Source organism: Grus americana, chromosome 8 (assembly GCF_028858705.1).
Source record: "Grus americana isolate bGruAme1 chromosome 8, bGruAme1.mat, whole genome shotgun sequence".
NCBI lineage: Eukaryota > Metazoa > Chordata > Aves > Gruiformes > Gruidae > Grus > Grus americana.
Window position 1 is genome coordinate 23,746,189 of NC_072859.1, and position 24,736 is coordinate 23,770,924.

Consider the following 24,736-nt stretch of genomic DNA (forward strand, 5'->3'; position numbering starts at 1 on the left):
CACCGGGGGGTGGCGAGAAGAGGCTTGGGGAGGGAAGGGAAGCAGATGGGACATTTAACTCAGGGAACAAACTAATTTAAATCTTTCAAGGAGTTTGTTATTATTTCCAGAGTGTTAAGAATGCATTTTCTTCCCCTACATATAAAATGCAACATCCCTGCTTGGAAAAGCTCTAAGAAAAAAACCCAGCAATCTAGAATGAAGAGAAAAAGAAGTCCAGAATGTTTTGATGATATCCTTTAAGAATACTATTCTTTATATATTTCACAGATTCATATAAATAATCATAAATGTGCAGTTGGTGTAGGTCTCTTGGGTAAAGGCAAAAGCAGGCAGATTTATAAAATGGGTTTACGTGCCAGGGTGATTGTAATGGCTCCTTCTGTCAGGTAAACACATAATTAGGATGTTTTCAAATAAATGTATTATGCACATGATTGAAGCAAATCCAGGCTGCAGTATAAATATTATGCTTTTTTTTTAAAGTTGTATAATTACATATCTACCCATGGAGCTTCTCGCCTGATAGGCATCTATTTATGCAACACCACACTGTGGCTTTTCCACAGGTGCTGTAGCAGATATTTGCTGAACACGCAGCCCGGCTGATTTTTAAACTGCAATATCTCAGCTTTCTCTCAAAATACCAATTCTGCCTCAACCCCTTTTTGCCTAATTGCTTCTTAGATTTATTGTTTAATTAAAACCGTTCTCGGGTTATACAAACAACAAATCCCACTAATGTGTGTTTTTTCCACATACAAATTATTTTCTATGGGGTTATGTATCTTCAGCCCGGGAAAGGGTTCCATCCTGCTCGGCTGGGCTGTCATTGACAAGCGCAGCCTCGTGGTCAAAGCTGTAAGTCGAAGTTTATGATGGCAGCGTGACAAAGCTGTATCTATAGAGTCAAAGCGGCAATACTAAACGCCATTTGAAAGACTGATGCAGTCTTTAAGTCAATGCAGTAAAAACTCTTCCTTACTTTATAGCATTTTCATACAGAGTCTCACAGCACGTCTGGTCGTGCACTAGGGAAACGTAAATAAGATGTGAGTAATGAGTTGGGTGAGGAGGCACCCCAAGAAGACTCTGAGGGACATCACCTCCATGGCAAGCCTTTCCTCAAAGCCCTCCTTGCCTGGCAGTGTCCCGCGGGCACACGCGGGAAGGGACGGCGTGGGGACACACCGCAGCACTGCCCACACGCTCTGCGGCATCGTCTGAACTCCTCGCTAACAAACTGACGTTTCTAGACATCTACTCCCAGCCTGGGCATCTACCTCCTGGCTTCAGAGCTGAGGTTTGAGCTCCAACCCCTCTTTGCCTAGTTTGGACAATACAGGAACCTCTGCTAAAATCCCTGCACCTGGAGAAAGTTCTAGGCAGACACTCAAGTTTCAGCAGCACGACTCTGCCCCTCAGGAAAAAGCGGTATTCAGATATAAACTCGCATTTGGATGTTTTTATAGAAGGAACACTGAAAACATGGAAAGCTTTTCTGCAAGGAGCATATGCTGCAGTTCCTGGAACAAGAACCCAGCTCTTGCGAGGATTCTGGCTGTCTCCAGCCTTTCAATATTAAAGGGCTCTCTAGCAGATTAGAGCGGCATAATAAAAGCTAATAAAGATGAAACTGGACAAATTCGGACTAGAAATTAAGATGCACATTTTAAACAGCAATAGAGTTAAACAGTTTCCAAAGGGACATGATAGATCACCCAAAGCCAGAGCCTGGCGAAGGCACAGCAGCGTTGCCAGCAGTTGGAGCAGGCTTGCGGGTGGGATGGAGGATGGCTGGGAGAGGGCAGCTGGACTTAGGGAAGCTCCACACTGGAGGGGGAGGCTGGACAGGGCGGCGGGATGGGGGGGACACTACGAGCAGCAGGCTGGAAGCGTAATGCAACCACCTGGAGGGAGGTTTCTGGGGGCAGAGCTGCCAACTTCTGTATCCCTGTGACCTTCTCCTGTTTCCTTCTCCATCCTCAGCTCATGTCCCTTGGGCAAGGGACTTTCATACAGCCCAACCTCTCCCAAGCGCTGTAGGTGTCCCCTTTTTCCTTAGAGCCTCCGTGCTCACCTTCAAGTAGCTCCCTTCTCCCTCCTGTTCCCCTCCAGCACCTGTCAGTGCCTCCAGCCTGCTGCAGAGGGGGAGGCTCAGGCTCTGCATCCTGCAGGGGAATTGGGACAGGGGCTCGCATAGGAAACAGGAGGAGAAGAGGGTGTTTGCTGCCAGGGCTGAGATGGGGGGATTGCAACTGTTGCTACCGTGAGGGGCTGCCTCCCTGCTCAGAGGTGGGAAAACCGGAGGGTGGAGATGAATCGCTCTCCGGCACAGAGGTTCTCTCTCCTTTTGTCTCTCCGATGCCACATATAAAAGGATGAAGTATATCCCCAATTCACACCAGTGCTGGCTGCGCTGTGCCCCATGGTGATGCAAAGCAGCTACCTGAATTTACAGCTGCTTTACACGGCCAGCGCAGAACGTAGCAATCAAAGCATGCAGCGCCTTCGGTCCTACGGCTGGAAGTATTGATATATGTTTTAACCTAGGGAAACCTTTTAAATTCAAAGTAGGCACCAAGCAATACCCTTTACATTAGGCTGTAATTTTACATATCATTTAGGCCAGCATAAACTATCGCTGCTGCAGAAAGAAATGTCAGTTGTCCAACAGTAAAAGCGTAAAGGAGCCCTGCCGTGGAAAGCAGCCCTGCCTTCCCACCGCCACGGCTCTTCAGCCCGGCCCTCGCACACCTGCACCTTGTGCTGGTGCCAGCATACGCAAGGTTGCAAGGCAAAATGCATTGAGATTAAAACTTGCTTTTTTTTTTTTTTTCAGATGAGTTTTAGTCCAGAACTGTCCCCTGATCTGATTCACAGTGCAGCCACTTCTGTTAATGCAATGGAAAATGTGGAATCAGGCAGGAATAAGATGACGTGGATGCTTCTTTTGGTGGCAGCACCAGCTCTCCTTCTGGATCCAACCGTAAGTGAAGGTCAGGTCTTAAAATACTGAGTGTGCCTGGCTATGCACGGAGATCCCCCTCATCAGGAAGATGGGGAAAGGCTTGTTTCAGTGGCACTCTGATCTGCCCTGGATGCTGGGGAAGGTGGCAGCGGGTGGGAGGAAGAGATGGAAGAGAACGGGCTCATCTTCCTCTCGGCTCCCTGCAGCAAATCCATACCCGACCACAGCAGCTGAAGCTGGCTGGTCTCCCCTTCTTTGCAGTTTCATTTTTATCAGTTTCAATTGCTTTAAATCAATTCCTAAGACAGTATATGATGCTACAGTGTGCCACAGGAATGCCCAAGGGAACTTATTTGTACAACTTTTTTACAGATCATTTTGTATCTTATGAGAGTGAGATTTTGAGTAGCGGTTTTATTTCTTGGTTGCCAAGATAAATTGTTTTAGAATTTAGGGCTCTTTACTTGCTTTTTAAAAATCACCTGGTTTATTACACCTCTCCTCCTGAACTCAGTTTTTCCTTTTCTTTTCCACTCAGAACCAGCTGGAGGATAGGGAGAGCAGAAACTGAGTCCATCATTTAAACCAAATATGAATCTGATGATCACACTATTTTCTTTCAATGTCTTTTCTAAAGTGGAGTTCTTACAGTAATTAAAAATATAAAGTATAAATGAGAGGAAAAAAAACACCTTCAGGAAACTAGCTTTCTGCTAATATCCCAGGGAATGAAAAGCAGGGGGAAAAAAAAGGACTGTAATATTCCTGGTTTTGTGAATTTTGAGGGGGTACCATGAACAGCATCAACAAAGATTTTTGAGAAACAGAAACAGAACTGTTCAGCCCAGCCCAGCTCAGGCGTTCGTGTAGCTCCACGTCCTGCCATGACCAGCAGCGACTGATGCAGAGGAAGGTGTAAAAACTGATGGGACACATGCGAACTGCTCTGTTCTCAGCACATTCTCAGCTTGACCTCTGATAGTTAAAGGCTGACTTGCACCCTGAAACAGAAGACAGAATACTGCTGGATGGTTTTAGTCATTAAATATGGCAAGGCAAAACATTCTTGGTATCAGAGGAATGTAGCGCAGAGATAACATAAAAATTGTGAAAATCTTCAACGTATCCACAGAGCACATTGAAGGGATGAAAGAATGAAGATTGTGGGTGACAACCCCAGCCTCTAGGTCACAGGAAAATCTCACAAACTGAAACTTTACCCAAACAAAACAAAGACTCCAGCACGGCAGGCACAGCCCTCCTTCTTGGGAGAGAATGGGGAGAGAGAACAAATCACCCGAGCCTGACATGAGTCACATCACTTCACGCATGACTGAAAGGTGCTCAGATACTAGAGCCGTGAGCCCAGGCCAAGAACCTATCTAAAGAAAGTTTGGCAAGTGACGTCCTAAAGACTTGCAGGGGTAGAGAAATAAAAGTGTGGGTGAGTTCAGTACCTCTGTTTTGAAGTTTGACTTGGATGCAGTCTGAGCAAGGAGAGCTTGGAGATCTGGAGAGGGTGGCACGTCCCCAGGGCGGCGACTCAGCCCTGCAAGTGCTCAGCGGGGGAGTGCTTTGGGGGCTTTGTGTGTGTGCATGCGTGTGTGCATGTGTGTGCATGCGTGTGCAGGAGGGAACAGGGGTGGCGAGAGAAGAAAGGCAGACAAGCATGGAGAGCTGCTGGGATGAGGGTCAGGAGAAGGGGAAAGGCAAGCAAGGCTTGGTTTAGAGGAGGGCTGAGGAGGAAGCCTTGCAGCTTTCCGTAGGGGCCACAGTTCAGGCAAGAGACAATCAGAAATGCCCAGCCAGCCCATTTCATTTGCTGAACACGCTAACCCTTCAGTTTTGGAGAAATGCCATCTCAAGGTGCTTTTAAAAACAAACCCAAATGCCACTCTGTAATATTTGCAGAGTGACTATTGGAGCCAACCCTCCCACACTTTGAACAGCACTGCAGAAACTCTTTATTCCCAAATTTTAACAAAGTCTCTACCGTGTTTATAGCTTGTTCCTCACCCACTTTATTGCTCTTACTTAAACTTGCAGACAGTCGTCTTCAAAGTTGGGACACATTTTTCAGGAACAGATTTCCACATCCATTGCTCTGAACACCTTAATGGGAACAGTGCTTAGAAAAGCAATCACCACAAAAGCAATTCTTATGCTGACAGGCTGCACCTTTCTGCTAGAATCCTGATGGAAAGGTTAGTTAATTTAAACAAAATTCATTCCCAGAAATACGGACCATCTTTAATAGGAAAAGCTATCACCTCCCTGATGCACGAAACAGCCCTTGCAGTTGATGTCTGGAAGCCGGCACCTGTTATTCCAACAGAGGTGACCTCTGAAACAAGAAAGCCATTCTATATAAACACTGAGTTAAGTGACTTTCCCCATGTCTCCTCAAATAACACCCAAATATCTTTTCTTGTCAAAATCTTGCACTTGTCCCATAGTATACACAGTAAATCATGACAACCGGTGACTTATTTGAAGGCTGGAGCCCAAAGCAAGAGGTGCTGGTGTTGAAAGAAGTTTAACCAGTCACCAGCCTCTAAAATATTAAGCTATAAAATACAAATCTATTTTTACAAAAGCAGTTTTAAATAACCTGTCAAGACAGCTGGTCCCTGCCGGGTTCTTTTTTTTTTTTTTTTTGGAGTGGTAGAAGGAATAAATTAAAGGGAAAAAGTATCATTAGGGGATTGTTTCAGTTTACTTTTATAATACTTGCATGTCCCGCAATAGGGTAGCAAAATTCTGGGAAGCATTTAAGTCCTTTTCGAGCTTGTGAGATTAAGCGTCATATATCCTTCATTCTGGCCTCTTCCTGGGTGCAAATCCTGCCCTGCGAGCGCTGTGAGGATTAGTGCGGCAGGCCAGAGGAGGACCGCTGCTCCAGGCTCGTACCTACCACCGCTGGTGCTCGTCACGCCGCGGTCACACTTTACATCACCGCAACATGCCCTGGTACCCTGGCATTCCCGTGCCGTTCACACGGACCGGCCGCTGCAACCTGGTCTCTGCGCAGAGTTGGGATGCTGAGCTTCACACTGAGAAATTCACTGTTGGCTGTAAGAGGAATAAGTACAATTCAGCCACGCGATTCCGCTTCTGCCAAGTTCACGGCTGCCTGTTGCACCCCAGGCCAGCTCTGGCGCCTGCAATACTTCAACCAGGAGATCCCAGCTTTCCCATACGAAGCTGGGCAGGCCCCAAACCCCTCCTCTGTGCCCTTACTGTAGAAGACCGGAGTGCCCAAATTCTTCTGCGTGATTTCTTTGCAGACCTCAGCTGCGGAGCTATAGTAACCATGCTGTGCCCGAGGGCTGCTGCTACCCTTCTGAGGCCACTCTTGCCGTTCGCACACAAAAGGCTGCTGAGATGAGGCGATGAGGGAGGAATACTCTATTCCCATCACCTTTTCAGGGCTACAGCTCTAAAACACTGAGGTAAGAATATGGGACTCCCCATTTATTGCACCTTGATTTCAGATCCGATCTTCTAAGTTAAGAAGCAAATTTGGTAAACAGCAATCGTGTCAGCTCCTTTGGGGATATAAATGTCAATCCAATATATTTGTCATGTTTGCCTGTCGTCTGTTGCAGCAGAGCCGCGGTGAGGGTGCTCCTTCTCCCAGTTACGCTCCCTGTCTCTGCTCTCTGAATTACCTTTTTATCTTAGGTGGCTGTTGTCAGAGGGTGCTGCTGCGCGCAGAACCGAGGGCAGAATTCATCCTGCAATCAGAACTGAAGTCGATGATATTGTCAAAGAAAAGCACTAGCTTTGCAATCCTACAAAATATTAAAAGTTGGTAAGAGGCGGAGTTCGACGGCGGAGTAGCCATTTGAGCAGAATCATTTTTGGTGCCGGGGAAGAGTATTTTGGGATACTTGCCTTGCTTTAATGAGAAAGATTTGGCATTACCTCATCTGCTACTGGTGGTGAGCTGAAAATTTGAGGTGGATTTTTATTGCAGAAAGAGGGCGTGGAGAAGTTTAGTCGGCATAAAAGTTCAACCTCGCTAACAAGGTCTATAAATTTGCTGCAAAGATAAGGCAATGCCACTCCCTTTCCTGTCTCAATGCTTATAAGGACAAGCATTTAATCAAAGCCCACTCTTGTAGACGTGAGCTGTGTTAGTTGCATTCCTCATCTCTTACTTACAACAAAACCTGAAGTGTTAAAACAGAATTGCTTTTAAGGTCTCTGAACAGAGTCTCTGGTATTTTCTTAACTGTTTCATGGCTTCTTTTAAAATGCTTTCAACATGTTCTGAAAACTGAATATAAAAGGAAACAGGACTAAAAATTAATATAAAAAAAAAAAGAAGGATTCGGCTGAAATTTTGTTTCCAGAAGCTCCTGCTTTTACTGGTGTGAAAGCGAGGAGGGAAGCTCTCAGCCCCCAGATGAATTTTCTGACAAGGCTGAAATCAGCCGAGAGCTTCGATCCAATATTAGGAATCCCTTCTCAACAGTTGTCGGGGGGGGGGGGGGGGGAAGCTTCTTCCCCAGAGCAAGTCCAAAAGCCCAGTCACTTTACAAACCTGGCCCAGGCTGGTATTGCTGCCGCTGCCTGACTTGGATCTGAGTGCAAATCTTTCCCTTCCTTCCTAGGCTGCCACGATCTGAAAGCTTGTGCTTTGAATTTTCCGCCCCAGGTTGCCATGTTCTGAAAGCTCGTGCTTTGCATTTCCACAGGGCTATAAAAGCCCGTGGGCACTGACTGGGCTTTCAAAACCGCTTGAGCCAACCTGTCCTCCAGCACGACACTGGGGCCGGCGGCTGATCTCATTTCACTGCTCTGCCACCGGCTCCTGTGCGACATTAGCTAAGTCAATTAGCTTTTGCGTGCATCTGGTTTTCATCTCTAAAAGGGGGACAGTAGTAATTTCCTACCTCACAGAAATCCTGTGAGGATAAATATATTAGCTTAGGAAGTGCTCAAATACTAGTGTGATTAGTGCTCCTCTCCATCTCTTTGACAGCCTGTATTGTGCAGCCTGGAAGCCTGTGGTCTGCCAAAGCATGAAGGATCGGAGCTGAAGACCACCAGAGCAACCCTTGGACTGGGTGAGCACAGATGTCATCGCAATGAAAGCCAGAAAAACATGGATTCTCAGAGACAAGACTGGAAAGAAACACAGGAGGGGCAAACTCCAGCAGAAACACAGAGGGGAGCAGAGACCACTCCAGCGGCAAGCTCACCGTATGTTGTGTATCGTTTTCTTTAGCTTACGCGTACATGATGTATTTTAGTCTTTCCATCGCCACTCATTTAGGGTTAGGAAAGGACAGTAAGCTGATATCTCGGGGGCTTGAAGACATGGAACCCATGCTGCAAAGGATAATTGCTCATCTGTAAGTCTGCTTTTCTGAACAAGCCATTGGGTTTCAGGAAGAGTCTTCTATGGGACGGTTGCCATTAGTACGCCAGATTTTGGCCCTTAGCAGAAGCAGGAGGTCATTTCAATTTCAGTCTCCGTGAGCAGCATTGCCAGGGCCTTCCTCTGTCACATTTTATTCAGTCAGGAGCAGAAAACTTTTCCCATTTAATAATGCCCAAAATATATTTACACACCAGGAACAAATTGTCAGCTTTGTTTGTTGTTGTTTTTTTTCCCCCCAGTGAACTTACCTTTCTAGTTTAGTATGAGGAGAAAGGAGGTAAATGAACTATGAGAATTATTACTCATGTTTATGTACTTTGTAGGACCTCTAAGGCATCAATCAAGAGGGGAACTTTGCTGTGCTAAGCACTATGCAAAGCTGCAGTGAGAAAGAGCACGTATCCTGACCAAATCTGGTCAGGCAGCTGAGATGAACAATGCAGAAAGGGAAGGACACTTGTACTCACTTTACAGAAAGGTACCTGAGGAACAGAAAACGTGTGGGCCTTGGCCAGGAAACAGAAGCGAATACCACTTTAGCATTGTGACTGCACTTTTATTAAACCACCAACTTTTATTTCTTCAATCAAGTACAAGCTGTAGTAAAGCAAATTTAAAGGCAAGTTGTTATCCTCGGCTTAAAGATTCCCCAGTCCAGACAACCTAGTGCTGCGGACAAGACAGCATCAGGGTTGTCTCTCCAAGGCTGCAGTTCTTTCAATTGGAGAAGAACAGAAATGGCCAACACAGATTGTTTTTTTTATTATTTGGAGCAAAACAAGAGTATTCTAATAATCCTGTCTTACAAAGGAAATGAAAAAGTCTTGGGGGTAATATTGAAAAAATGGTGGGCAGTCAGAGTCACGGCCATATGGTCCTCAAGCTGTGCTGTCAAGCAGATCTACAGATGGAGATGTATTATCTTACATGAGCACCAAGTTGAGCATTGCACTAGGCACTTGTGAATCAGACCAGGAGACCTGACAATACAATTTACAATTACTACAAAATCAGGTGAGAAAAAGTCATCAGCAAGAATATTCCCTCAAAGAAAAAAACAAAAAACAGTTGGAGAAAGGATGAGCTTCCGACACGCTCTGCAGCTTACAGATTAAATCCAGAGTATTTAGCAAGTTTAGCAACACCTGAAATGAGAAGGGAAGTTGTTCTGACAAGTCTTAAAAAATTCAGAATCCTGGTCTTTTGATTTTATACCAATTTATTCTGTTAAAGGCAAGCAAAACCCATCCCACAATATCTATACGTTAGCTGCCTATCAAGTGGCACACATCACAAGACTACGGGTGTGTACATTTGCTCTGAAGAGCTGGATCAAAGGGAAGGAAGAGCTACCAGGAGCAGTGACCTCCAGACCAGGTACTGCAAATACACACCGTGACTTTGCTTTCCAAAAAGCTTACTACAGAAACGGCTGGGCAGGCTGGAGCCATGAGAGCTACCGAGATGACACAACAGGGTGCTATATATAAAGTGGCGGATCAATCTCAGGACTTTAGGACTCTTGTACGCTTCCTTCCAGAATACAGCTCTGGTGACAACGTGCCAGTGTATCCTGCAAACTGCTGAAGTGGATGCCTTTGCTTTGAGGAGCGGTGCCCCGTGACTGCAGAGTCCTCAGGTGACAAACTGGCCGCCTCGTATTCATCGAAGCACAAAGCACCAGCGCCTATTGGACTCACACTATTCATAGTCTTCCAAGTTTTTACGTCATGAAGGCATGGAGTGCACAGGGGAGTAATACAGAGCTTTGGGTGGTAGCTGTATGTGAAAACTCTTTTGTTCCGTGATTCAGATGATTAATGGCTTACGCTTATGGGACAATCATTTACCTGCAAGTCTCGACTAGAAGCTCCAGGGCATCAAAAGTTTATGAAGCAGCTCTGTGTCAGTCACACGAATCCAGATTTGTGAAGGTGTTTAGGAACCCGCACCTTTAGGTGTCTAAAAATATCTTAAAAATCTGTCCCGTGGATTGGCCCAACATTTCAGTGTCTCCACTCAAAAGTTCTTAAGCATCTGACAAGATTAGCAAAGGAGCAGTAAGCCACAAATCTTCCATTTTTCAAGCAAACTTCAAAAACCTGTCGCTTCCACAGAGAATGAACAGGGGTCAGGTTGACCTTAAACTTGCCACCATGGCTGCTGTGCGGGCCGGGGGAGCAGCTCTGGCGGCTCCGCGAATCCCTGCTCTGGAGTAGGGATCTCCCGGCTTCCCCGTGGTCTTGCGCTCTGGAGCATCCTGAAGCAGATCCAAATTTTAACACGGAGAGCGGAGCCCATGGGCACTTTGGCAGTGCTGCGTGGCACTTGGCCAGCACCACTTACTCTAAGCTCCGTGGCCTCGCTGTGTAATGCACAGAAGGGCTGTTTTGCAGCAAAATTTGGATACCGAGTAGGAAGGCAAAAAAATCCCCATAACTAAAGGCTTTCAGTGCCAGAGCTTCCCGCTGTGTGGCAGGGGTGTAAGACTGGCTTCAGGTGCTCAGTTTAGGGCAGAGGCGAGTGACGCACGAGCAAACAGGCATCGAATTCAGGAATGTGAAGCCCAGTGCTCCTCGGAGTGCTTGAAGCAACCACGCTGGGGCAGGGGAAGAACTTCTGCAAACTATTTGACCCTTACCACCACCCTGGCTGAATGGAGATTGGAAGACAACGGCAAAAGATCCTCAAAGGAACACAGTTACCGTGCACGAGGAGAAATCCTGGAGACGACTGAGGGGAAAAATATTGACATGCCATGGGAAATGCCAGAGTTACCCCAGCACAGCGCAAAGGAGACCGGCAGCAGGGCGAAACCGCCAAGCACCGTGGTGCTGCCCGCACTGACGCAAACCCAGCGCCTAGGAAGGGTTGGGCAACGAGCCAAAGAGCACCAACACAACCCGTGCAGTTGACTACCTTAACCCCTCCGCCATCTAAAGAGGCCGCAGAAAATCGTCTTCAGTTTGGGTATTTCTTAAGTCAGGGCGCTGGACGGGGAAGAAGAAAGCACTGGAGTAATTAAGCAGCTGAAGCAGCAGCGCGCTCACTGATTGCATGGGCTGAAACAACTCCGAGCAGCCGCAACACTCAAACCCATCATAAATCGCAACAGGTCTCAGCGTGGCGCTCACCCGCCGCTGCCACAGACGGGGAGACCCCCGCGGGGGGGGTGGGGAGGGCTTCGGTCCGCCTGCCGACGGACGCTCCTTGCACCTACCGGTTCCACCTCCCGCCGGCGGCCCCCGGGCCACCTCGGCTCTCACCGACACCCAACCGGCACAGCGACCCGGGTTTACGAGCGGAGGGACCGGGGCGCGGGCAAAGGGACGTCCCTCCGAGGCACGGCGGGGCCCCGGCCCTCTCCCGCGGGCCCTCGGGCGGCCGCTCCCGCGCCGGCGGGGGAGGGCGGCGGGGGCGGCGGGGGCGGCGCGGGGCCCCCCGGCTGCCAGGCCGGGTCCTTCCGGCGGCGCCGCGCGAGCGCCCGCCCCGGGCCGCGCCCTCCCCCGCCCCGCCAGGCCGCCCCCCCCCTCCGCCCGCCCCCGCCCACACCTGGCCGGGGCGGGCCCTGCCCGCCGGCTGCGGGCCGACTCGGCGGGCAGGGGCGGGCGGCAGCGCAGCGGAGCGGAGGCTGCGGTGGAGCGGGAGGGTTCGGCCGGGAGCAGCGCCGTGCTTCCCCGCGGGGCCGAGCGCGGCAGCGGGGGCCCAGCCCAGCCCAGGTGAGCCCGCGGGCGGCAGGTGGCGGCGCGGCGGCGGCGGCGGGGCGGGCTGGCTGGCGGCGGGGCGGGAGCGGCGCGCGGCCCCGGCGGGGGCGGGCTGGCGGCGGAGGCGCGCGCGGAGCGCGGTCCCGCGCGGCGGCGGCGGCGGCGGCTGAAGCTGAGGGAGCGGAGCCGCTGGGCGGTCGGAGGGAAAGGAGCGGGTTCTCGCGCGGCGTCCGGAGGCAGCATGCGGGCGGCGGAGCCCCGGAGCCTCGGTAAGTGGCTCGGCCGCGGTGCTTTTCCCCCTCAGCCCCGCTCCCGGCGCTGCGGAACCGTCTCCCGGGGAGCCGCCAAACTCCGCCGCCTGTTGAGCCCCGCGGATCGTCGCCCCCGAGCGCCGGCCCCTACGCCCGCCTCGGCCCCGCCGCCGCCCCGCGTGCTCCGCGGGGGCCGTCGTGCGGTACCGGCCCCCCCCCCCCCACCCGCCGGGGCCGCCACGCGGTGGCCGGTGGCCACCGGCTGCGTCCCGCGGGGCCTCCTCGGGTCGGCGGGGAGCAGCCAGGCACCTGCCGGCGCCGCGCCGCGGTGCCGGGGGCGCGGGGCTCGCCGCCGCGGCGTGACCTTCCCGGCGGGCTGCGGCGCTCGGGGCAGCCCCGGCGGGCGGTGCTCCCTCGGTGGATTGGGAGGGTGGGGTGGGTACCGTGTCCCACGGGGCGCAGCGCCGCGGGGCGTCCCGGGCGCGGTGCCTCCGCCGCGCGGGGAGGCGCGAGGCGATCGGCAACGGCCCGAAGCGTTTCCCCGCGGCTGGTGCTGGCCGTTCCGCGCCGGGAGGAGGGAGGGCGCTGCAGCGGGGCGCGGGCCGGGCGGCGGGGGGCGGCAGATCGCGCCTTCACTCCCCCCCCGGTGGGGCGAGCCGCCGCCTGGGAGAGCGCGGGGCCGCCGGGCGGCGGCGTCTTGGGTGGCGAGAACAAAGGGTCCCCGGCGGGAGCGGGCGGGGAGCTCCGCCGCTGAGCGCGGGGTGCGGGCTCCCAGTACCGGGGCCGGGGGGGGGCGGAGTTCACCCTCTTCTCCCCTGCCCGTCCTCCCGGGGGATCGCGGCTTCAGCCTCCCCGGGGCCAGCTCCTGTCCCGCAGCCGCCTCCGCAACCTGTTGGGCGGCCTGCCTGGTCGGGAGCCCCGGGGGGTGCCCGGAGGGGCGGGCGGTTCTCCCCCGCGGGACACCCGGGAGTGCCGGGCTCGCGTGGAGGGGCGCTGGGGTGGGCGCAGGCAGCCTGCGGCGAGCGGGAGTTGAAGCTGAAGGCGAATGCTGCAAACGGGTGTGTTTGCTTTTCCGGTGGTTTCGGCACCCAGAAACTGTTTTAAGACCCAACTTCAAGCAGTTCAAATACCTGGCGTAAATTAAATTTAATGAAAGAAAGTATTTCCGCTCTGTTAAACAAAGATCTGTTCCCGCAGACCTCTTGTGTGGAAAAGATGTGCTCTGTTTCCAGGAGACTGACTGGGGCAGCTGTTTTAAAGCGTTTTGGAGTTTTGTATTTATTTCAGATGTAACCAAATGAAGCTGTATTGTCGGTATCAAATAAAATGTTCTCTTGTCAAGTGTAGAATTGAGCTATAAAAAGTGATTTAGTCTGAAGATAACTGGATAATCAAAGCTTCAGACGTAAGTTACGTTGAATATTTGCTGGGTTAGAGATCTCTGAAGGCAGCTAACTTGAGCAGGGACGGCGAGCAAATAGAGTTTCCTTATGCTGCTTGTATAACTACCTTTGTTCATTTTTCAAGGTAAATGTTAGAGAAATGACAAATTTAATTTGAGATTACTGGGGTCCTGTGCTGCAAATGACTTATCTCTCTGTCTGGTTACTGGGTGATTGTTCCAAGCCTGCCAGTGTGGCTTTAAAAACAGCTTTTTAAATAAAGTCCATTGCACTCCTTAAGATAATGCAGGAAATGCGTGGCTCACGAGAACGGTTTTATGGAGGGAGCGAGTGTACTTTAATCCTGATTTTATTATTTCTGCCATGGTGGTTCGCTGTGGGGCTGAGGACGTAGGAGTAATAGATATCCATACGTTGAAGCGCACGATCAGCAGTCTGAACTTTGAAAGTGAGAAGTAAAATCCGCGTGGCAAAACGGCCGGTTTGTGATCTGAATGTGTGGTGGGCGACAGTGTGGAATTATTTAAGCTCTCAGGTTCTGCCTTTAACCGACCATCTTAACGTGCAAGTTTCTTAGCCTACGTCACTGGCATGCGTCCTGGTTGTCGAAATAGGATGCAGCACGACCACACGTGTGAAGGGGTTAAAACAGCTTATGGCCAAAGAGTTAATGCATCACTTCAGCTCAAGAGATTTTTATAATTCAGCTTAGTTACAAATATTGCCATCTGCCCTTTTCTTTGCATGTATGTGTCCATAAATGTCTTGGATAAATACTGGTTGGGGCTGTTTGCAAAATAGTGGAAGCCACAGACAACATTTTGTTCTCATGCACGTTGCCAGTGAAAATGTCAGTTTCTGGAAAATCAAAGTAGACGCCATCCTACATTGTGTCTGCATTTGGTTGTGGGTTGAGAGGTGTGCAGGTATTATTTTTTTTTTTTTTTAAACTAAGTCCTGCTCTTGGGAACCTGAGATAACTGTCATTGGCAAAAGCAGAGAAGACAGTCAAAGCTTGTGATTATAAGGAGAAAGATCTAAGCTTGTGGGTAACGGAGAAGAAATGTTTTCCTCTTTGTGTCCACATAATGCAGGGCTGTGGGAAGATATGCTTAATGAGGATGATTATTGCTGTGGCTTTCCATAAATCCACTTGTAATGGAGGCTTTGTACAGTTACTTCTGAATCTGTACATTTAAAAACTGCAAATAGCGATAATGGAGTTGGCTAATAGCAGACTGTCAAGTAAGTGCAATTCTTGTGATAACGATGAGCCATAGATCGCCATTTAAGTATTACTTTTAAGCAGAAAATGTTTCTTGTAGGTCATAGTATATGCAATTGGGAGGAAAAAACCCACAGTTGTTGCTGCCTGTTCTTGAGTCTTAACCAGCTAACTTTAATTGTGCAAAGGGTGCTTCTCTCCAGCTTTTTATCAGATAGCAGGAGATCTAGATTTCAGTAGATCCATTTGACGTGAATTTAGTAGTAGAAAAGAATAATAATAATAACCAGCTTTAAAAAACTGACTAAAGAGGTTTACCCGAGCAGTGAACATGTGGCTGTGTGCAAATTAAAGCTGGGACTTGCACCATTTGAAGAATTGCAAAGTTCCCCATAAAGCACTGGAGTGAGCTGAATGCCAGCAGGCGAGAGTCTGAGCTGATCTTGTTGGTAGTGTTAACCAGGACAAACCTTTCTGTTTCAGTGGTTTTTTCAGTGCCTTTTAGAAGCCAGGGCTGAGAGTTAAATTACTCATGCCTGTTTTGCAACTTAAAAATAAAAGGTGAAGGTAAGACAGTAGGGAAAATTTGTAATGTGTTATCTCACCCCAGTATAGAAGGATGTAAAATCACCTATTATTTTCAAGTAAAGCACTCGTAGTAACTACTGGATGTTTTATATAGTGTTTTGAATAAATGCATTTTTAACTTATGTAGCTAAGAAACAGCTTTTGAAGAAATCTGACATGTGAGTCGCTTATGTTTATGTTTGGAAGAATTGATTGAGAAGTATTTGTGATACCATCATTGTTACTCTCTTTTAAAAGCAATGTCTTGACTTTCACCTTTCATACAGTTTGTGAAGGCTCCTTACATAGATTTACTTTTGCTCAATATCTGACCATAGAAGTAAGCTTTGTTTCTACAGATCTTAGTGCAGTGTTCAAATCCAAAATGCATGCTTCCTTTCCAGTAAAAACTTATAATTACATGGGGTGGTAGCTAACTGGAAAGTATTGCAAAACATATGTAAGAATACTGTCGTGCAAACTCTAAAACTGACGAATGACTCACTGTGCCAGTGCTATATCAAATTCTATCTATACACAAGGTTTAAATGACAAGTTTACTTTAGGCAGGGAATATGCAATTTTCTTGTACTCTTTCTTCATCTAATGTCAAGTGAGCTTAATGAAATGGTACATGTGGGCATACAGGAGGCACCAGTTGTAGAGCTTTAATGAGCAAAGGGAACAAGCACTGCTTGGCTCTATTTGTGAAGATGATAGAGATGTAACTACTCTGTATATTAAAAACCAAGTTCATGGTACTGATGCATGCCTTGAGACATTTGTTTCTTTTAATGTACGTCATCGTGATTTGTTTGTGTGCATTTACTAACATTCGTTCTGTTTCTTTTTTCTGTAGGAGAGGGTATTTGTTTTTTTAGCAGTATATGTAGTCATCTTTACAAATTTGTATTAGTTGAGTTTCTAACTGGCATTTCAGAATTTTGGCAATATTTGTGTGAGTATAAAATTCAGGTCACTGCCAAAATGCAAACGGGATGATGTTCAGCATGGGAAAGGTGCCCATGATTGTAGGTTAAAGAGGAAAAGACCGCTTTTCACTACAACAACACAGGTTTTATTTGTGCCTTTGACTTTGTGATAGTGATTTATTATGAGAAGCTTCATAGAGCTTTGGAGAGCCCCCTGCAAAAAACCCAGGATGTGTAAACAGACAGTAACATCCTGTAGCTGGGAAGCCTGTGCAAGCTGGCAGGAGGACAGGGAAGGGGAGGGTAGGGAAGATGGTGGAGTGGAGGTATCAAGGTCTTGTGCTGGTACGTTGTGTGTCTCGCCTGTATGTCTGTGGATGCCAGGGTGCCTGACGAAACACCCGTGGGGAAGCCTAGCCTGCAAAGCTAAGGAACCTGATATCCGCTCAGCCCTAGGTGGAAGACTTTAAACCCTTCACAACCTCTTCTTTTAATTTCTAATTTGATTGTAATCTATTTTGCCACAAACCCTATCCCTTCTGCTCTCTGTTAATTGTCTTTCTGGGCTGTGGGGAAGATGTCGTGCACATCATTGGTCTTTGCCTTGTGGTGGTCAGGAGAGCTGTAGTGACCAGTGCCTGCGAGTGTTTTTACTCTCTAGGAAGGTCAAAGCCTCCTCGGGCTGTGAAAAGAGGCTGAGGAAGGGAAGCTGGAGCACTTGCTGTTTAATGTCAGCATGCACACAGTGTATATACACCTGTGCCTTACTGGAAAAAAAAAAAAGGATGAAACAGGTCTTGCTCCTTCAATTCAAGGACTCTCTTATCTGAGAATGTTCCTAAAGATCAAAAATACAGAAATAAGTTAGGATTTTTGGAGCAGAGGACGGGAGCAATGTACGTGAAAAGCATCTCCTAATACCTGGGCTTGGTACTCGGAGGAAGTAGCTCTGTTTGGGTGCTTTCATTAAGTGCAATCCACTGTGTAGATGAAATACAGCAATACCATTAATCTGGGAAGCGATAGGGTAGTCCACTCTTATTCTTGTCCTTCAGCAGGCATAGAAGCTTCCAGTTTACAACCTGCCCAAAAGACATTTATTTCTTGGCACAAAATTTCAGCTGCAGCTGGCAAGTGGGTAAGTACTTTCTTCCAGCCTTACTGAGAAAGAGAGGAATTATTTAGGTTGGCACAAGAAGTTTATAGTTCGGAGTTGTCAGATGAAATTGAACAGAGGGAAAAAAATGTGAAGGCTGGGCATGTGGCATTGCTCTTTGAAAATCAGTGCTGGAAATCCCGTCATTGCTTGAAACCAAACAAAACATGCGTGTGCTTGACCGTGGCAACGAATTATCTATTGGCTTCATAGGCCTCTCTTCCTTGTTATTTTTTTTTCCTTCCTGCAAGTGTAGTGTTTGACACTGAATTGCATGTGTGTATTCAGAGGATCACATCTGTTCTATTTTATGAGATCCGCATAGTGCGGTTGCTTTTTTATCCCTCCAGTGTATGGATTCTTCTCTTGTGTGTCATCCTCGCTGCTGAAGGCAGCCGGGCACTTGTCCTTTGTAATTTCTCTTCTCTCTTCAGGAGCGGGAAGCTATTCATGGGATGGTACTTGATTCTTCAGTTAAACTTCCTCACAAAATTAAGTCTTACAGTGTTTTGGAAAAGCCGTTATTTTTCTAGAGGGTTTTGTGAGTAGGGATGGAACAGGATGATTGTGTGGCTCTTTTTTCTGGAGGAGTTTTGGTAATTGTTATATCAGCAGGTTAGATTTTCTGCACCAACAAAGAGCAAGAAAGCTGGTGAAGGGTCTGGAGCACAAGTCTGATGAGGAGCGGCTGAGGGAACTGGGGTTGTTTAGCCTGGAGAACAGGAGGCTGAGGGGAGACCACCTTGCTCTCTACAACTACCTGAAGGGAGCTTGCAGCAAGGTGGATGTCAGTCTCTTCTCCCAAATAACAAGTGACAGGACAAGAGGAAACGACCTCAAGTTGCACCAGGGGAGGTTTAGGTTGGATATTAGGAAAAATGTCTTCACAGAAAGGGTTGTCAAGCAGTGGAACAGGCTGCCCAGGGAAGTGGTGGAGTCACCATCCTTGGAGGTGTTTAAAAGATGTGTAGATGTGGTGCTCAGGGACATGGTTTAGTGGTGGACCTGGCAGTGTTAGGTTAATGGTCGGACTTGACGATCTTGAAGGTCTTTTCCAACCTAAATGATTCTATGTATTTTGATAGGATTGTTAATTGGGAAAGCCAATTAGATCTGAGAAGTATAAAAAAGGCTAGTCTAGTGTTTGGATTTTAGGGTATGTATTTCAAAATTTTTTTTTTTAACCTGGCAGATGTTGTGCTTCTCATCTTTTACCTTGAAGCAGAACCATAGAAGAGGTAAAAAGGATCCTTTTGGACACAATATATTAAGATGATGTTGAGGTGTTATGTACTTGGAAGACATAAGATGGGGGAAAAGAAGGAAAAAGTGACTGTGTTTTTGGCTGGTGATGTTGCCTTTTTATAAACTACTGTTTTCTTCAAATACAATGGAGTTATGTTTGTTTATATCTTAAGTAACATTTGTTTCGCCAAATTTGATCAAAGGTTTAGTTGTTGCAGAATCAATAATAATTCTCTTAAGGAAAAACCTGTAATTTATGAATGTACTGTCCGTTGTATTTTAACTACTTGTAATACAGAATTTGCAAGTTTATGCAAATTGACTAGAAGATGCACACAAAATCCAATAATACATTTTCCATGTCAAAGTTCAGTGAAATATAAAACATAATTACCATAAACAATGAAAATGAGTCTCTTAAACCTATGAACTAGAAGGCGTGGAAATAATTTTGTAATATATATTCTCATTGGTTTTGTTGAGACTGTACTTGGGCACTGCCAAAATTCCTTTACAGTCTTATGTATTCTAATCTCTGCATTAGTACATAGACGTTTACAAGTACAATTTTTACTATTTAACCTGAGGAGGAAGCATGCATTTTTGAATGTGCATTTTTAGATATCGACTGTCTCCTCAGTATAGCCTTATTCATGGGTAGCTTCCAATTAATAAGTGCAAACTTGAAGAATCACAGCTAGGGAGACAAGTATTTTGGCAGATTGTAGAGGTACTGCTTTAATTCTGCCTCTTGGCACGAAGGGAGAATTACAAACTTTTGAAGGAAAGTTTGTCACCTTCAATGTACTTGTGAGATTGAAGACTGTTGCTAGCAGAGGTGCTGCTCTTGTTGGTTTGAATTTTCTCTGGATTCTGCTACATCTTTGGAGCCTGTAAAACTACACTTTATACTTTGGCGTAGTGTTATGATAGAGTACCTGTTTGGGGTCTTTTGACTCAAAAAAAGGCATTTTAGAATAGCCTTTCTATTAGCCTAATTTCTCGAAGTCTGTCCCGTGGCAGGGCGTCCGTTTTAGCACAGGTCTGTAGTACCAGATCCTACTTCTTCACCCAGACAGGTCAAGACAGGGAGAGCTCGTGGAAGCCTGTATCATAGCCATGATTTTAGCTGCTGTTATTCAGAGCTGGATTTGGGATGAGACTGAAGTGAGTGTGGGCTCTCACTGCCCCTGCGTTTGAGTGGGCAGGTACTGTCCTTTGCACAGAGATGCCTACCTCCTGCCAGCGAGCATCACACTTTGTTTTTCTCTCTTTGCTGCTGACCTTCCTGGCTGTCTGGGTCTGCAGCTGAGGCCGTGAATGATGGCAAGGGGCAGCTCTCACCTGTGTGCGGGAGAAACGCACAGAAGTGTAACACGTGTGCCTCGGTGAGAAAACTCCGGCAGCTCTGTAGGAGCAAGCTGCTGCCTCTGATAATTGTGCTCGGCTCCCTACTATGTTTCTTACCTGAAGCTTCTTCTTTGTAAACAACATAATAAAGTGTGCTGCTCTAATACCTCAGTGCCAATCTCTTGCTTATGTCTGTGGAAGGAGTAAGTGCAATTATAAAAAGGGAGAGTTCTGAAGGGTTACGTGGCAGCAGGCTGTCGTGTTCTTCTAGTGATTCCCCCGTCCCGGTGTCAGGAAGCTGGGCATCTTCTAAGAAAAGTATTTTACTAAAGAGTGATCAAAGGCTTCTTCATTGGCCAAAACCATCTAGATAGATGGGCAAACCTTTGTCTTAAAAGTACTTGCGTGGAATTACTGGGATCAGCAACTTGACTGCAGTGACAAAAACCAGCTTTAATACACTAGAAATAATGAATTGTATTTTGTTTGTTTAGATCATTAGGTGTTCAGGACAGGCACCATGAATTGTATGGTGTTAAAGAATACCTTGCATATCAGTTATGCTACTGGAAAGCATTTGTAAATGTAAGTTTGAATTAGAGAGGGTTTTTTTTCCTTCTTAAACTTCGAAGAGTTGTGCTTTGAGGACCAGTGATTTTTTGATGCTCTTAAACATTGTCTACAAGGAACAGGTGAAGGATCTCCTGACCTCCTGGGTGGTTTGGGTTTTTTGTTTGTTTGTTTGTTTTTTCAGATACCTCTATTGTATGTTGGTTTTGGATGTTACAAAAAACGCAGACGTATTGGGTTTGGCATTTAGGTGATAGGATGGTCTGACACAACTGCGTAGGGATGAGCTCTCAGATACTGGCTTTCTTCGTATCTGAAGTGAGTTAACAGCCTCTTGGAGCCTTGTTGCACAGTGTAATTAAAATAAACACTATAATGCTAATCATTTATGTATTTTTGCCTGTGGGTGAAGTTTTAAATTAGAAGTAGCTATACTTTGGTGGAAGTGGATTTTTTTTTTTTAATTATTATAATGTTGCTTGCTTCTAGTCTGGTAATATTTCTGTGAGTGCATAAAAAATATTGCTAGGCAGATTTGGTTTTGTTTTTTATTACCTATTTGTATATTCTAGTAACAATGTAATTATTGCTTTTAACAAAAACTGCCTGACTTGAGTGTTTAATTCCATCAGACTCAAGCAGTCACTGATGAGGTGATAAATGATAGGTTATATGTAGAAGTGGATTTGCAATTATTTGCTGCTTTGGGGAAAAAAAAAAAAGATATTTTGTTTCTGTCCAATGACTAATGTTGAAAATCAAAGCAGCGCACCAGATGTTTTTTCTAATGACTGTGGTTCAAGGTCTCTTTTGTATGGAGAAGGGTTTTGACTGAGTTCGTCTCTTGGCTTTGAAGTTTCTCTCGCTTGTTAATGCAGCACTCCTCTAAATCTTCTGCTCTGGACTTCTCCGTGGACGGATTTTATGGAAGAGCTCCCTTCCCAACCCTTCACGCATCTCGCAGCTCCCCGTTCATCAGAAGGCAGAGGGGTGATGGCGTTTTTACAGTGTGGGCTGAGCACTTCCATTCACTTGTGTTTATTTCACAGAATTAAAACAAGAATAAGTGTTTCGCTTTATTTGTTGATGTCTGATTAGGAATTAGTGGAAGAAACTGAATCGCTGGTGTGATTAACGGTAGGTTTTGTTTCTGGTGTATGAAAGGGCTCATTGTCTGAGGCTTTTCCTCCATCGCACTCTGCCTAAGCCTGCTGAAATCACGCTAACGACGGCAGCGCTTGAGGCTCCTCGTCTTGTTTTCCTGTGTGATTAATCATACAACTGGAAAAATTTCCTCTTCAAAGGGACAGTTGCTTCTCGTGCTGAATCTGCTGTTGCATCGTAGGGGCCTTGCTAATGAGGTGGGCATTGGTTTGGTGGGGGAAAGGGAGGCTAATCCGAAATCTACAAACTGGTCTAATTTCTGCTACTTTTGGGTTTCAAATCTGGGCCTGATGGTTTTGTTAACGCTGTCTGTGCCTACCTTTCTGCACCCAGAGCTGAAGGAGGTGAGCTGTCTCGTTCCGATTTTTAATTCCTCCCAAATTTTTGTTAGATCAACTTTCTGTAGTTGCCGATGTATTACTTCTGCAAGGAGGATCTTTAACATTGTTCAGTGTATGTTTTCAAAAGTGATTTTATAAGTTTGAGGTTTGTAGAAATGAAGACATTTCTGAAATACACAGCAAGAAATTGTAGTGGGTCACAACTGTTCCTCTTTCAGAAAAACCCTGAAAGAAACACAATACCCCACCCCAGGAACATTAGCCTTTCTTTTCCTCTGAATCAGGTTGTCATTCCAAGGTCTTGGAGTGATTTAAAAATATAAAATAAATTCCCCTGAGGAATCTATTAAAAATTATTTGGTTCACTGAACATTCAGTGCGTGTTCAGTCTTGGAATCCATTACATGCCTGTAGAAAGACTTTAGAAATTCTCTGACGAAGTCGGTCTGAGTTGTGTCCCTTTGGCAGGTGGGAACGAGGGAATTTCATTGCTTTATTTTCAAAACAGAAGTGTGCGAAATTAATATTGATTTTTATTATAGCTGTCTGCTAGTGCCACTGTATCCAGGGGTCGTATGTCTGCTCTGCTTTTGTAGTGGCAGCTTTCCCTGTTCCTTTAGTTGAAATCAGTAGTTGTGGAGCTCTGGAAATAATTGGGAAATGCTGTTTTTTTTTCCTTTGAATTCAATTTGTAAAGCTTTATTACCTAGAATTAAATTCTTATCAGGTTGAAATGGTGCATAAATTCTTGTTGAATGGAGACAAATGCTATTAGAAATCAGTGAAACTAAGCTATATTTTAATCCTAGATTTATTTTCATTTCCATTGTTGTACACTGAAAATACTTTCCATCTGTTTTGTCCATCCGTATTGGTGTTTTCTTATTCTGGTAATTTTTAATGGTTAAGTCTGCGAGAGACAATGTGTGTTAGATTCCCACTTACGGTGTGGTTGTGTGCTATGACATGGGTTGTATTTCCAGGTACCTGGTGTAGGTGTTGTCAATTCCCATCAGCGCGTGCTGCCTTTGTGTGCTGAAGAGAGTTGTCATGTTATTCAGCAAAAGTATTTCTTTTGGAAGAACTTTCCCATGTTTGCAGCTCATGATGGAAAACTGTTGATGTCTGCTTTGTTGGGTTTTGTATGCAAGTATTCATGGTTGCTCAGAGCTTTGTAGTTTTTCAGAGTCAGGTAAGGACTTAAAGAAAACACAAACAACAGGCAATCCCCTCTGGATATGCAAGTTTATTTGATTAACCCACCTGACCCGCAACATTCGAGAGCAGTTAAATATTTGGACAGTCAGCAGTCCCGTTAGTCATGTTTCGTTAGGTGATGGCCTCCTCCATTTGGAGTTTACTCCCTTTTGCCGCTCCTGCCAAGTCTTGTGCGATCCCGAAAGGGAGCCGTGCGTGGGGGGCACGGCGGCTGCATTTGGGGGTGTTGCTGAACCGGGGTCCCGGGAGGAGCTGGGGATGTGAGTCGCTGCGGCAGCATCCGCTGCAGAGGGGAGGGGGTTGGAGGCAGGGGAGAAAATTGTTAATTGTGGATTGTCAACACCATAAAGGTTAGCTGGTAGATAAAGTTACTAACCTAAGCAGAAATAGCAATGCTGCCCTGAGAAGTGTAAAAGACTTGTCAAAACCTAATCTCATCTCCTGCATTAACTGCACATTGCAATAATGAATAAGTGAAATTCCAGCAAGCCGTGATGGTCCAATTTTAATAACTTCTCAAAAAATCAAAATGAAGTATTGCACTGGAAGAGGCATATCACGGTTATCCAAATTTCTTTCTATAGAATCGTTATTAATTTTATATGAGTGTACACTAATGGTTTAAAAGCTCATTTGTCTCCTTGTCAGCAGCTTGACCAGTATTTTAATACAAAAGACATGGTTTTATTTTGCACCGGTCTTGTTTTTCAATGGATGTTGCCGCCAGCTGGAAAATTGTTTTGACTTTGTAACTTTTTAACTGCTGTGGTTTTGATGCAGTGTCTACTGGAAGAAAGCAAAATTTATGTAAAACCAGTGATGCTTTCAGTTGTTGTATTTTAATTTAGATTCAAGAGGAGGGGAGCAGGTGTTTATGCTGAAGCAGTCTTGCCCTTTTTCTGAAGATCTGTGGTAACTCTCTATATCATGACTAGGTAAAATTCCTGTCCTCACCAAAATCTGAGGAAATTAAGGAGGAAATGGCTGCTACAATTTTAACTTGGTGCATTTCGGGATGCATTGCTGAAGCTGTTCTAGTAGAAGTATGGTTAATAAGTTTTATGGGAGAAAAAGCTAGTACAAAAAAACCCCAAACACTCTTGGGATTCAAATGTGGTTTTAAAAATGCTGATAGTAGCTTTTTGTCTATTCTGGCAAGAAAAGAGCATGATTATAATGTGTTTTCATCATACAGGTTTTGTGAGTGACTAGACGGGATTCAGCTCTGAATTCCTGACTTTGGAGTG

At 46.4% G+C, this 24,736-nt stretch overlaps 1 protein-coding gene across 22 annotated transcripts in view; it reads left to right on the forward strand.

Annotated features, from left to right (window-relative positions):
- Window positions 1–11,942: 11,942 nt before the first annotated feature.
- PTPRF (protein tyrosine phosphatase receptor type F) overlaps window positions 11,943–24,736 on the forward strand; it is a 388,339-nt gene continuing 375,545 nt past the window's right edge. For 15 of the 22 annotated variants that reach the window (XM_054833255.1, XM_054833251.1, XM_054833262.1 and 12 more), the window contains exon 1: window positions 12,181–12,336. The gene's annotated coding sequence lies outside the window, so the exon portion shown is untranslated. Of the gene's footprint in view, window positions 12,083–12,180; window positions 12,337–24,736 lie in introns of those variants that run through there. The other 7 variants (XM_054833252.1, XM_054833259.1, XM_054833257.1 and 4 more) reach the window with 5 other exon arrangements.